Raw genomic sequence first — 16,047 nt, 5'->3', positions numbered from 1 at the left:
AAAAAAAATTCAAGCTCCACTTCTGAGTCATTCAAACGCCACGCACCTTGACATGACACTATGTTGCACACATGTTGCTGAATTCACAAAGCTTTTCGTTCGTGAAAGCTCTTTACTATTGTCCAGCCGCTGTTTAGTAATATGTCCAGCATCAGTATTGGCTCTTATTTTCTGTTACGAAGAATTATAGTGTAACAAATGCTTGCGAATACGGGCCACGGTCTTGTCAATTTATGTATTGCGTTTTCTGCTTAGGCGCTGGAAACGCAAAATGTTTCTACTTTTTATTGCGGCCTTCATGAGGACATCAGAATGAGAGCGCAGATAAGCAGTTCAGACTGCGGCGTCCAGAGGGAAAACAATTAAAACGGTTAGGAGTCAATGCGAGTTGGCAACCAGTGGCAAAATGTTTTAGACGCGCGAGCAATGTCATTAACAAGGACTATACAGACAATCCGTCAAAGGGTATTTGTGAATTTCGCGCAAGTGTTCGTTGCAACGCACCCATTACGATATACACAATGGCGCGGCTAGCAAAGATCGCTTGAGTGAAACCTGTAAACAAAGATATACCAATAACACTGGTTTGTGGCATTTGCAGTGAGTTGTCAGTTGAAAGGCCAATCGATAAATGGATAAATGTCAGACCTTGGAGGTGAGGCTGAGCCGGGTAACAGTTCCTCACAGAGACGATACAACGTTTCCATAAATGAAATAAGCATTTTGCTAGGCCTAAGAAGACAATCGGGTATATTGATTCTTGAACAAACTATTACTTAGTTATAATGAAGAGGTAAATCTGTTTATCTGCTTATCTATAAGAATGCAGAAAGCATTGACGATGATAATAGCCCAAACGAGCATACGAACGATGGAGAGCGAGTGGACGAACGAGAGAGAGAGTAAGCAGAAGAACGAGCATTTTCCTCGCCAAGTTCGACCACCAACCGTTGACTACCGACCAACCACGAAAACGGCCGGAAGAACCAAAGAACCTCTTGAATAGGAAAAAACTTCGTAGAAGAAAAGTCAACTTACTGCTGGTTCGAGACCTACTCACAGGCGCATTACTCCAGAACGCAAGCACGAACACAGGCGCACGCTCACATACATACATACATAGATACATACATTACATACATGCACATACATGCATACATACACACATACATTCATACACACATGCATACATGCATACATACATGCATACATACATACATACATACATACATACATACATACATACATACATACATACATACATACATACATACATACATACATACCTACATACATGCACACGCGCATACGATCCCCCACATACATTGCCATTTCGCTGGTGGCAGAAATGCTACGCGGATTTTCAAAACTCCACATGCGGTCGCATGCTGTTGGCACACACACAAGCATAACAAAGTTGACAGCGCCTTTCCATCATGCTGAAGTTCAAAAGCAAGGAGGTGTAACCAAAGAGGCTATGGGAAGGTAACCTCAGACCGGGAAGGAAGTACGAAGGTAGTCGTGGCGATATGTGAACAAGAGCCTACTGGGTTTAAGTGCCACAGTACCAGCGAATCAGTGATTACAAGGTATGACAAAATAATCAGCTCTGGACATGCGCCTAGTCTGAAGACATCAGTTCCTATGCAATAAAACGATCAGTGCACGTGTTTTCTAGTTCGTCGAAGCAGTAGCACTGGAAGCTTAAGGTAACTGCATTGCGGCTCTCTAGCATCGGCCCCAGCGTCCGTCCATTTCATTGCTGATAAGTTGAAATGATTGCGAAATGTAGTCGGCCTCTCTTTGACACGCTTGACATATGGGATACGGGACATACATTGTTGACCTGTGACCACCAGAAAGCCGTGCGATCTTCCTCGCGCACAATATCACATTAATTTATTCACAGCTCCTGGATTCGGTGCCTTGCCAATCAAGAGGACTGAGCAAAAAATTACTCCATCTCCCGCTAAAGGGAACCATGTGTGGATGCGAAGCAGCGGGGAAATGGTTAGCTTGAGCGGGAGATGGTTTCGCGGCAGCGGCCCGAGCGCTCGCCGTGGCGCTGCACAAGAGAGAGAATGAGGCGCGCGCGCTACGCCATTTTCATATCGCGGAACTACCGTGGCGCCCCCAGCAGAGTATGCAGCTGTCGCACCACCTGTCGTGCGAGCCGCTCCGGATTCCTAGAGGAGAGAAAGGGTAGAGCGTAGGAGAGGAGAGAGAGGGGGAGGGGACGCGCATGCGCTGTGGGGGTGTGGCACTCGGACGCCGCTCAGTACAGTAGAGGATTCCTAGAGGAGAGAAAGGGGGAGCGTATGAGAGGACACAGAGGGGGAGCGGACGCGCTGTGGAGGTGTGGGACGCCGCGGGACGCAGGACGGGCAAAGCCCCCGCCATAAGTGGCTTCGCATCTAAAAACCTATCGGGAACATGGATAAATTTACGCCCCGTACGTAGTACTTGCAATCGTGCTGTTCCAAATGCCGAGTTGTAATTTTGTGATGGGTTCAAAGTTGGCCTGAGAGGGTGAAAAGTGAGTGCAAATATTCGACGATGAACTTAGCATTCATTTTTCGTGACACTAGAGCAATTGTGATCTTTAAACATCCCTTCGTTCTCAGTCAACTTGAATATTGATCTGTCTGCCAAAATGTCATATCACCATAAAATCGCAACCACCCGTTCCCACTTGCTCTTAAGCGTTAAGAAGAGCTTAATCAGAAGTGCAGATTGACCATCGTCCGCCTAAATGTTTGAATGTGTTACTGTGTATCGTTCTCAATTTTTCGAAAATTACATCGCAATTAAGTTGTTACTGCCAACGCAAATGCCAGGTCTGTGTAAGCTTATTTTGAAGTGACGCAGGTTTAAGACAGAAATTAAACGCCCATGCAACATTCTTTGCCAGGGAGAACACGCGACTGAAAAGCGACTCCTGAGCGGAATGCCACATGTGACCCCGAAGCAAGTTGCTGTGACTCTCGTTCCCTTTCCGTCATAACGTGAGATGGTGTTATGGTTTGTGCACTACTGTGCAATCAAAACCATAGTGTACCAGAAAGCTGGAAGAATACCAACATTATACTAATCCATAATAGGGAGACGTTAAAGAATTGAAAAATTATAGACCCATTAGCTTGCTTTCAGTATTGTATAAAATATTCACCAAGATAATTTCCAATAGAATCAGGGCAACACTTGACTTCAGCCAACCAAGAGAACAGGCTGGCTTTAGGAAGGGATATTCCACAATGGATCATATCCATGTCATCAATCAGGTAATAGAGAAATCTGCGGAGTACAATCAACCTCTCTATATGGCTTTCATAAATTATGAGAATACATTTGATTCAATAGAGATATCAGTAGTCATACAGGCATTGCGTAATCAAGGACTACGAATACTGGCCTGCATGCGCAACTCATCCCCCATGGCGACTTGCAATTCCAGAAATAGTCACTTATATTCCTGGAATAGGTCGTAAATGTGACATGCCCGTAGTTGCAATAAAGCAATCAACTTCATCACATCTTTACACTAACTACGTAGATCGCATTCACGTATATTCCGATGGATCACGCTGGAAACAAAGCTCTACATCCACGTTTTATATACCTGTATACTAAGAGAAAAGAGCTTATAAGCTTTGCCAATTTGCAACGTCCACAACGGCAGAACTTTACGCAATACTTTCTGCTTTACGTTACATATGTCAGCATTTAGGACCTTTTCGCTGGGTAGTTCTGAGTGATTCGCAAGCCTCATTGCTGAGCTTAAATGAAATCAGCTTAAGAAAAACAAACAGCACATTGGTATACGAAATACAGAAGACATACACCATAGCGAAAGATCTACAGCACGACATAACTTTCCAGTGGATTCCAAGTCACTGTGAAATCATAGGAAATGTAACGACTGATCACGTGGCACGTGCTGCTCATCAAAAGAATGAATTATCACCAGTTCCTTAGCAACGAGTGATGCGCGTTGTTTATTGAACAAACTATGCGGTAAATTTTCCAAGGAAAGTTGGTTCATAAATGATGCGCAGAACTCTCCATTATATAATATTGATCCTGGAATAGAATTCAATATTCCGTTTAAAATTAACCGATCGGTTGAAACAACAGTACACAGGCTTCCGCTAGGCACTGCCTATACTAAAAGCTTCCTGTATAGGATAAGAAAAACTAATAGTGCTACATGCTCATGTGGAGAGGCTAAAGAAGACATAGCACACCTTCTTCTACACTGTAAAAAACATGATGCTCCCCGTAAGAAGCTTTCAGAAACACTACATGGCTTGGATAGACGACCGCTATCCATAGGAAAAATTTTGGGTCCATCGCCGACAGAAAAAGTACAAAACATTGCTGCACGTGCCTTAGTACAATTTTTCGAGGACTCAAAAATATCTCAAAATTACCAAGTCAGATATCAGTTATTGCTGGAAGTGTTATTAACAGGCACTCTTGATTACATGTTTATTGTGTCTTCGTGTTCATGTAGCATTTGTGTCTGCGTAAAAGACTGTTGTATTTAGAGTGCGGCATTCAAGAGGGACCTAATTTGCAAGTGCCCAACATCTTCTGTGTGAACATCTTGGTTTTGTGAACATTTATGCTTTGTGAACTCATGTGTTGCGTGTGAACACTTCAGTTTTGTAAGTATTTATGTTGTGTGAACTCTTCTGTTACGTGAACATTTATTTATATTGCAGCTAAGACTTAGTAGGTGAATGTTTGTACATGTGGTTCTTGGGCCAGTTTTGTGATTTTTGACAACTTTATGAGGACAACTATCATATAAGAGAAGAGGAGTTGCCGGCGCCACATATAGGCACCAACCTCTCCTTAACTACCTTTAATAAAAAAAGTACAGGAGGCATACGTGAATATCTTGGCAAATATCTACAAAGGTTCCACAGCTAACTCGGTTTTCCACAAGAAAAGTGGAAAGCTACCTATCAAGAAATGGGTCAGGCAAGGAGACACAATCTCTCTAATGCTATTCACTGCTTGCTTAGAAGACGTATTCAAGCTCTTAAACTGGGAAGGCTTAGGAGTCAGGATCAACGGTGACTATCTGAGCAACCTTCGGTTTGCAGATGACATTGTCCTATTCAGCAGCAATGGGGACAAATTACAGCAAATCATTGAGGACCTTAACCGAGAAAGTCTAAGAGTGGGTTTAAATATTAATATGCAGAAGACAAAGATAATGTTCAATAGCCTGACAAGGAAACAAGAATTAAGGATCTCCAGTCAGCCTCTCGAGTCTCTAAAGGAGTACATTTATGTTGGTCAGTTACTCACAGGGGACCCTGATCATGAGAAGAAAACTTACAGAAGAATAAAATTGGGTTGGAGTGCATACAGCAGGCATTACCTAATTCTGACGGGGAGCTTACCACTGTCGATGAAAAAAAAAGCGCACAATCATTGCATTCTACCGGTGCTAACCTATGGGGCAGAAACTTGGAAGTTAAGAAAGAATCTCGAGAACAAGTTAAGGACCGCTCAAAGGGCGATGGAACGAAAAATGTTAGGCCTAACGTTAAGAGACAGGAAGAGAGCGGTGTGGATCAGAGAGCAAACGGAGATAGCCGATATTCTAGTTGACATTAAGAGGGAAAAAATGGTGCTGGGCAGGCCATGTAATACGTAGGATGGATAACCGGTGGACCATTAGAGTTACAGAATGGATACCAAGAGAAGAGAAGCGCAGTCTGGGACGGCGAAAACTAGGTGGGGTGATGAAATTAGGAAATTTCCAGGCGCAAGTGGGAATCAGCTAGCGCAACACAGGGGTAATTGGTGATCGCAGGGAGAGGCCTTCGTCCTGCAGTGGAAATAAATATAGGCTGATGATGATGATGCAATCAAATGGCGGACCAGACTGAATGGAGTTTGCGACTCAGCGAGCCTGTCCCAGAGCAGCTGTTACATGGACGACGCCTCGTGAGTATCGAAAGGTCTCAGAAATCACCTCCTTTTGGCCACAGATCATAGCACTTAAAGCAGCATAAAGCACATTACGCGAGATACGTTTGATACACTGCATTTTATACTCGATACATTCCTCTACCTTCAACAATCGCAGGAGAAACAGCACTGTGCAGTACAATTCCACTAAATTGCACTGCAGCTTTCAGAATGAGCAAAAAAGAAGTGTCGCCGCCCGTACATGTATTCACTCGAAGAAAGGATGTCACAGATGAAGGCTGCTGCACTGAGTCAAGCGGCAATGCTCACCAGTCACAATATATTTTCGCCTCAAATGTTTTCCGCTCGCTAGACACAACACAATACAAAAAATCTTTAAAAAAGGTTTTTACGTGCCAAAACCACGATTTGATTATGAGGCACGCCGTAATGGGGGACTCCGGAATAATTTGGACCACCTGGGGATCTTTAACGTGCACCAAAGTACACGGGTGTCTTCACATTTCGCAGAATTAGCTTTTCTATACGACCAAATACTCAAGTCCGTGCCAGCGTCAGTTATAGAAAATTTGCACTTGCAGCTATTTATAACGTTTTAATAATCATTTAACGGGCTGTTCTTATGGTGGCTTTTCAGCACGTACACCTGTGACTAGTTTAGATATAAAGTTGTTGTCTTTTTGTGTATATTTACCTATGAAATGCCACTGCACGTTTGCTATCTTGCTGTCTTCAGATTAGAGAAGCATGAAGATCACTTCACTAATTGGTGGTCAATTATTTCTGGTTCATCTTCGCAACAAGAAAGTACGAAAAGTACCAATAAAAGCGAAAAAGCATAGCGCCGACGCTCAATTGAAATGCTTATTGAACAAAATAGAACATTAAGTGTTACTTCGTGCCTATAACCATACATGCAAAACGACAACAATAAAATGCTAAAAAAAACGCTAGAGCCTCACGACTTATCTATATTACATGATGTTTCTCTTCCGGACAAAATGATAATGAGCCAGCTTAAGCAAGGTTCTGCTCATTTTTTATGAAATTTGACTACGATATTCGCTGTGAGTGCTGGTCCCGATGCCGGTAGAAGATGTCATTGTCATCTAAGAAGGGCGCACATCCAAAGTCCCGGTTATGCGCCGCTAAGTTTGACATTGTATTTAATGACTGTGTTTTTGCGTTCATTAAAACGCACATTAACACGGAATCTGTTCTTTCCAATATAGTATATGTATCGCCACGTAACACAGATATTATATAAAGAACACCTACGCTACAAGGTGTACAACACCTACGTGACCTGCAACTCCTACACTACCACTACCAAATAAAAAGGTGTAGCTGTAGTTGGACATGGGATGCTTACGCTAGACTTCACCAAGGCCATTGATATCGCAGCAAATAAAAAACAGACATGCGTGGAGATTATTTGACCGTTCACACATGACAGAGAAGGGTAAAAAAACGAAGTTTGAGAGCGAGCATCGAACCAAGGCACTCGAAGTGAGATAAGATGGCGACGTATCACGACGAAGACGAGCGAGTGACGGGCAGCACTTCAAACTGCGACAAATAATGTATTCTGTATCAGGGAGCTCGCTTCTACTGTGCCACACTTTGATCGCATAAAAGTCATATGCGTGTTGCGTATCATCCACGTTGTACGCCAAGGCTTTATAGACCTCTTGCTCTCTGCAGGTGGGATGACGCTGTTGACGGCTTGTTTTCTCCCACGAGCTGGTTCGATAATCAAGCTGCGTAGACTTTGCAAGTACGAGCAGCAAAAAACAGGGCATAGGTTCACAAAACTCCTTGTACGTGTGAGCATCTCCTCACTTACTGGTCTTCGGCCACCAGCCACTCACGATAGTGATCGATGTGATAACGAGACAATCGCTCCCTCGATGGTGAGTTACAGAGAGCGCTTACGAAAAAGTGTTGAATTTGCAAAGCTTTTCGTTTGTAAGTTCTGCTGGCCACTCGCTTCCCCTCTTCGCTAAAAATATGTCCAAAATCACGATCACCTGTCATCTGCTCCTAGGAACAGTTCTAGCATCAGGTTTTTATTTTTTCAGAACACAGGCCGAGATAGATTACGAATATAGGCACTAATATTTTATATTTGTTTTCCTTTTTAAACATGTTTTTTTAAAGAGCACTCTCATATTTGAACCCCTGCCGTATTTTCAGATAGGCTACATGGCTAAGCGCACATTAACAATATTAAAAATGTCCAAGATAATTTCCCGTATTGCCTAAAATGTGCAACTTGACTTTTTAATTACTCACTTTAGGGCGCATGTTGTAAAAGCGAAATTGAAGCCGAGGAATGATGAAGTCATATCTGGTCAGCAGAAATCCTTAGACTAGTACAACATTCGAGATATCCGTCCCCAAAATCTCCTAAAACTTTCCTCAACGTTCTAGTTAAGATTTTCCAAAACTGTTAGAGGCCAAGCTTTTGATGAACTGTTAAATAGAACATCAACTTATTTTGTGGCACTTTTTAAGGTCACACACCTCGAAAGCGGTGCTAGTATTTAGATTTCGGCTAAGCAGACATCGGTCTATTGCTGCTCTGAATCAATTTAGCAATTACAACGTGCGCCCAATATTAGTAATGAAACAGTAAGACCTGAGTTCTTCTTCCTCCCTCTCTAGGGTAGACGTATTCCTTCTCCACTTGGGCCTCCCAGACGCACTGGCTGAGATGGTCCTCACAAGTGAAGAGTCCAGCCGCTAAGGATAGCGGCGATTGGTTCACTGAAGGCTTCTGATCGATAGTAGCAGGCACGGATGAAGCATTGAAGACACTTTGTATTGACAACTTTTTACAAGAAATTCACGTAAAAATGCCAAGTGGAACGGAATACATAGGACGACCCTTTATCGGCAAAGCCTATGGTGCATAGCATCTTATTAAGTTGAGACCATAACACTTGGTCGTGGCCACGGGGCCATGTTTTCTACCCTGCGTGCCCCGCCCCAAAGATTTACAGCCCAATCGCCACCGAGTGGCTTTCACGACGTTTCGCCGGCAAACCAATCAACAATCCTGTACGAGGATCGTCGTGAGTGCGCCACCAGCTATTGAAGCATTGAGCATCGTCTACGCTCTTTCTTTCTACAGTTTAAAGTGTTTGCTCTTCTCCCTAAAACCAGCATCAAAAAGTTACAAGGGAGAGGTTTACAAACGCAAAGTGATCGTACGTTCCGCGAGAGGAACTTGTACACCGCGTAACGCAACAGGGTCAAGCACAGTGCATGACCTGAATTAAAAAAAAAACTAACTAAAAAGCAGGCAACACCTGCAAATCAAGGCGGCAGGGTGATTGACCTGTGCTGTGTCGCCCCGTGAGACGCTCGTACCTGCGTACGACCTTCGGAGAAATCCATAGCGTAATAATTGCGGGCTATATGTCAACGAAAACTGTGACTGCGACACTCCAGGCTCACGTACATTTGGTGATTATGCCTCACTCTGAACGGGACTTCTACGACGGTCACGGTTCACGCTGTGAATAATGGTCATAGCGTACACGCGTTCTGCGCCGATGAGATTCCTGGCCCGTGCGCGACAGGAGCTCGAAGCGGACACCGAACTCTTAGCTTTGTCGTCAAAACAATCTTACGAAAGGTTGACGTGGTGCTGCGCCGATTGTCAACCTTGTTGAGGTCGACCTTGTGCAATAATGGTTGCTAATCGCGTCGTCATGAATTGCTGGCTCTAAAATAATCGGCCGGGGTCATGGGCCGCGCACCTGTATCATCTCGGTGCCGCCCCCGCGATAGCCACCCGCCGCTGACAACCAATTATTCCATTGTGTTTCTCTCATCAAGCAAAGACCATCGGCAACCCACCGCCAATCGTCTCTTTAACCTTTGTTTGCAGCTGTTCCGCCAATATCAAGCTTCCCGAGCTATAATTAAAGAAATAAATCGCGCTTTTCCAGCAGCGAGGTTATAGAAACAATCATTTAGCGTGTTTTAGGTAGTTGGTGAAATTGTCGTTAAAATTTTCTTGCTACTAATGTTTGCCTAGCCACCTACGTAGCCCTATAAAGAGAGCCAGTTTGATATTTCGGCGGAATTTGCAAGATTAGAAGGTGATATAATACACTTTAATCAGCCTGCTACAGTCCTTCACATCCTTTATTGTTTTTTATCACTGCCATTTCTGTTACGTGTGCGAATCGCATATCCTGAATAGCATGTCAAGAGCATACCACGTCGAATGTTAGTGGGGACATTATTGTGCAACCGTGGTGAAATACTGTAGTATCCCACTGTAAGCATGGCCTTTTTTTCTGCACCGTCACTGACACTGTGAAAGCGCAAAGCCATCGCACTTGCGTTTCAAAAACAGAAAAAGCCCCCCATTCATTTCGTCAGTACGAGTTCTAAGTTCCATCAGTGACGACGAGAAATCAATGTTTACTATACAAAGAAGTTCCTTCTGCCGAAACCCACTGGAGCATAATTGCTCATTATTTAAATAATAATTTAATAATTTCTTTATTTCTTTATTTATTTATTTATTGTCATGGAAATGTTGGCAACGAATAAGTCGAAGACCTCTCAGCGACGGTAAATTATTATAGGGATGAAATGATGAACTGTGAAATTAATTCTTACAGTAATTGCGCGGCTTGCTTACGGAGGGGGGATCCAGTTATTGGTATCTCATAAATGCCTCAAGGGAACAAAAACGTGCGCAAACAAAAACAGAGAAACATATAGCACATTCCGCATATTCAGCGACAGGTCATGCAGTGATCAACCACTTTTCAATAAGGAACGACAAAGAAAAACACGGAAAAACAGCAAGCCAAGGAGATTTCTTTTGGCAGCCCAAAATTAGGTGACTAAGTCCAATCTATTACTATGCTAGGCTGATCGTTCCCCCTCCCCACCATTTATCGTTTATTTATTTATGTATTTATTTATTTATTTATTTATTTATTTATTTATTTATTTATTTACCTATTATTAGCTTTTTAAGTTCGTGGTTTTCTACTGGTTGCTCTTGCTCTGTGAAAAAATTTCAGTTGCAACGTTAAAATTACTAATTTCCTTGTTTTTATACACCTAATCATACCACCCGATTCATGGTCAATCCCCCACTGTGGGTATGCAGCACAACGGCATAGGTCAACAACAATAACTTCTCGGGGCTATGAACTCATTTACGCTCACAGCAGCTGCTTCGTCGACGTATGACGCCGAAGTGTTTGTTGTTTGGAACGCTGCTTTTCTGTCTCTGCGAATTCTAAGCTAGTTTGTGGGAGACGCCGCTCCCATAACTATGGCCATGGATGTGGAGTCACCTGGAGGGGTGCGGGGTCCTTCCACGTCAGCAGCGGCCGCACCAAGAAAGCGGTCTAGTCACCCGAGTGACACTGACAGCGAGGACACTGTGATCTACTCAGAGACCAGTGATGAGACCTCGAATGACAGTGACTTCGTGCCCGTAGCAAAGCGCAAAGCAAAGAGAAGACTTATCAGGGCATCTCCTTCCACAAGTAAGGCTACTGTGATCCCGACGCGAAAGTCATCGGAGCACACAATTTTATTTGTGCCGGTGGCTGCTCGCGACAACATAAACCGGCTCAACCGCCAGGCGACATCTGTGGCGCTCGAGGCCCTTGTTCCGGGTCAGATCAAAGATGTAAGAATCAACGCCCGTAAGAACACTCTCGCTATAGATGTCGCTGACCGCAGCGTGCTAGATGTTTTGAGCAACGTCAAGGTCCCGGGTAACATCAACGTACGCTGCTTCAAAGAAGATCAACATACCTCTACGGCCGGTGTTGTGTATGATGTAGACAATTCCGTAAGCGATGCCGACCTGCCTATACTCATCAAGCCGGCGACAAAGGGAATCGCCATATTGCAAGGCCGTCGCCGAGGAAAATTGAACTGCTTGAAGATAACTTTCAAAGGAGACAGCCTACCATCACACGTCAAGGTCGGTCACTCTCGACAAGTAGTACGGCCTTTTGTGCCAAAGCCGCTTCAGTGCCAGAAGTGTCAAAGGATAGTGCACGATAGTGCAGTTTCCACAAAGACAGCCGTGTGCTCACGATGCTCTGGGTCGCCAAGCTCGGACGCCTGTCGTGCAGAAAACCAAAAGTGCGCCAATTGCCGAGGCTCTCACGACGCATATTCCAAAAATGGCCCACGTGTGAAAAAGGAGATAAAAGTCTTGAGGCAAATGGTAAGGAGTGGTTCGTCGCACAGGGAGGCTGCCGCTAAGGTGTGACGGCGGCGTTCACATCGCCGGAGATCTTCGAGGAATCCCACTGCTGCCAAGAATGCACCGCGTCCGCCGACAGTCCACACACTTCCACAGACAACTAGCAAAACTAGCAACGAGGATCCTACGCAGAAAGTCTCGAATATCATTGCCTCACGCGAGGAGTGGTCTCCGTTGCCAAGGCTAGACTAATCAGCGGAGAAGCTACATGAAGCACGCTCACCGAATCATGCTTTACCTTCGGACAGCAGCCAAGAAGAGACAAACAAGTTGTCACCTTGATAAGGGCCCTTATGAACACGTTCCGAGTTCTCCTGACGTCCATACACACTCCGCCAGCTCGAGGTACACTTCAGATACTGGATGCGCTGAATCCGGTACTGTCAAGTCTTGAAAAGCACCATGGCTGCTCCTCGGCACTCGTTCCTTAAACAAGTCAAGGAAGCGTCTATCTTCCAGAGGAATGCCCGTAGCCTTAAATCTCGTAATTCAAACTTTCGTCCCTTTGTTTTTGAGAACAAATTTCCAATCATCGTTATTTGTGAGCCAAACATTGAGAGCGCGATCCGCTTATCAGGATATGAAGCTTTCATGTCTAGCACCTGTAGCAACCGCAGCAATGTCATCGTTTATGTCAGATGTGATTTCACTTATGTTTTACGCCCAGTGGTACCTGATTACGACAATCAGTACGTATGCTTGACCGTAAAATACAAGAACGTCACACTCACGCTCGTAAGTGCCTACATTTCACCTTTGAGCCGATTTAACAATGCAAGACTAAGTGCATTTCAAAAGCGACACCTGGACCATGGATTATTACCGGTGATTTCAATGTGCATCATCCGCTATGTGGAAGCTTAAAGATGGATTGCCGAGGACGACGTGTACTAGCCTTCGCGTCGAACCATGAACTCTGCTGCCTAAATGATGGAAGTCCCACTTTTCGGCGGGGATTGACTTACAGCGGCTGCCTGGACTTAACTTTTGCTTCAAGAACCCTCAGTAGCAGTGTGAAATGGTTCTCGGACTACGAAACGCATGGCAGTGACCATGTTTCAACATATTGTTACGCCAACAAAAGGCGTTTATTAATAAGCCAAGTAGAGTGAGTCGCGACGGCCTTGATCAGCTGAGTGCCGATCGAGATTCAGCTCGCTAGCCGCACGTCGTCTTCTTCCTCCACCCCTCTTGGATGCCCCAAATCCTTTTGAGGTGTAAACCCAGAACGCACGTAGGAGTGTCACATTGCCCTCCGCGCAGACGAAGCCCGCCGGGCAAATCAAACAGGTTGTCTCGAGATAAAGGGCTTTAAACGGGCGACATGCGAAAGTTCAGTCTTTGCTAACTGACGGCCATTTGATGTGAGGCGTGCTATGCGGTAGGTGAATTCACTGATACGATCAGTAATAACAAAGGGTCCAACATAGTGGGCCAGCAGTTTTTCACATAAAGCACGTTTTCTTGTTGGTTTCCACATCCACACTAAGTCACCGGGGTCATACATCACGTGTCGGCGTCGGCGGTCGTAGCGTTCCTTCGAGCGTTCTTGGGAAACAAGAGTGCGTAAAGAAGCAAGTCGTCGGGCCTCTTGAGCAAGAGAGACGGTCTCGGATATACAAAGATTATCGTGGCTTGAAAACGGCAAGATAGTGTCTAGCGTGTAACGAGGCAGACGAGCATATAGAAGAAAGAAGGGACTGTAGCCCGTAGTTTCATGCTGTGAGGTAATAAATGCATAAGTAATGAAAGGGAGCACGCTGTCCCAGTTCTTATGATCTGACGCAACTTACATGGACAGCATGTTAGTAAGTGTTCTGTTGGTGCGTTCCGTCAGGCCATTTGTTTGGGGATGATGCGGCGTGGAATGTCGAAAATCTCAAGCACATAGACGAAGCATCTCTTCGACCACGTCTGCAGTGATCTGCCGTCCACGATCGCTGATGTTGACTCTGGGAGGTCAGTGTCGGAGAATGACGAAACGCAGCAGAAAAATACACACTTCGATTGCAGTAGCCGATGGTATAGCAGCTGCCTCACAGTAGCGCGTCAAGTGATCGGCACACACGACAATCCAGCGATTTCCATCAGAAGACCGCGGGAATGGACCGAGAAGGTCGATGCCGACTTGCTCGAACGGAGTGCTTGGGGGTGGCACTGGATGTAGTCGGCCAGGAGGAGCGACCGTCGGACGCTTGTGACGTTGACACTCGTTGCAGCTGGATACGTACTGGTCGGTCGTCTGACGCATTTTAGGCCAGTAGAACCTTTTTTGGACTCGGTAGAGTGTTCGCGCAGATTCCAAATGCCCAGACGTAGGATCGTCATGCATAGCGCGCAATATGGATACAAGGAGGCTTTCCGGGACCATCAAGTGATATCGTGGGCCTGTAGTAGAATAGTTCTTTTATTGCGATAGCAATTATATGGACACTTCAACCGAATTTCTGCCGTCGCCGTCGTCGTCGCCGTCGCCGTCGCCGTGAGGTTCCCTATAGATAAAATCTTCGCCGCGCGCCGTATGCCCGAGCGGAAGCGTGCGGGGACGCGCGCTATCACGGAGAGCGAACGCACTCAATCATCCGCGCGCAAGCAAGGAAGCGGGAAGCCAGCGCCGGAGGGAGCGCGGGGGGGGGGGGGGGGGGCGCACTTCTACTCTGCCACCAACCGCGCTCGTCGCTCGCTCGCCCGCACAGTCTCTTATCTCCACACGGCTCTGACCTTTATGCGCCGTGCATTCGCCGCTCAGTTTGCGTTGAAGTGATAGACCACACGTACCTTCGCCCGCTGCGTGGCGTATGCACTCGCTGCCACCGTGACAGTCGTTGGCTGCAGTCATTCAGTGTGATCTATTCCTGTTTGTTTGTGCGCGCTCACACCACGCTTGTTCATTCAGTTAGTAATAGTCGGGCCACATTTTCCAACGCACGCTACACATGCAATGCTGCCCAGATCGGCAGTGCAGCACTACAGGTGTGTCCCTTCGCACGCGCTGCCCACGGTAAGCGCTTCTCATCAACACCACCGTTTCACACGCGCCTTCTCGTGGTCATCGAGTCTCTCTTCATGTCGGTCTACTTACGCCACAGCAGACCTGCTTAATTAATCAGCTCATGTTTACTACAATTCATATTGCTACCAAAGCCGCTCACCTTACTTCGTATGACATTGCTGTGTTGCTATCCCATTCATTGCTTCGCCCTTAGGGCGAAACTGTGACATTTTTTTATATATAGAGAGAGCCAACGCGACTTTTTTCGTCGCGCAAAAGGCTGTGGGGGGACGGGAGGGAGAGAGAGAGGGGAGGCGACGTTTAGCTGTGGCACCAAATGCGTATTTATATAAAAAAACGCCGCGCGCGTTCAGTGCGAACGCGGGCAAAACGCCGACGGCGTCGACAACAGTTCTGCGCGTTGCTGGTGCTGCCAACGTTAAAGAGGTAATCTAGTATCGCTGGGTGCTGCTGCATGTCCAAGTTTATACAGCTGATAAAACTACTATCCTTACTCCGTATAGCTCTCGACTAATTTGCTATCGCAATTGATGCTTCGCCTTTCGGGTGAAACTGCGACAATTTTTTTTTTGTACAGAACCCCATGGTTTTTTCCTCCGGGTTGTCGACGGGAGCGGACGCGCTTCACATCGACTCTTGCTATTATGCCAATGAACGCAGCGTTAATTTACAGTTGCTGCGATATAATTGGTACCAAAGTGTGCGCGAAGGTGCGGGGCATCGACCGGTACCAGTTTTGACCAAGCGCTACGTGATTTTCTCGATTTACGACGACTTTTCTCTGATGCGGTGCGGACTTTTCGCTAAGCCTAACGTAGGCCTA

This window comes from Dermacentor silvarum, chromosome 1 (assembly GCF_013339745.2).
Source record: "Dermacentor silvarum isolate Dsil-2018 chromosome 1, BIME_Dsil_1.4, whole genome shotgun sequence".
Classification (NCBI taxonomy): Eukaryota; Metazoa; Arthropoda; class Arachnida; order Ixodida; family Ixodidae; genus Dermacentor; species Dermacentor silvarum.
This window is presented reverse-complemented; position numbering follows the sequence as displayed.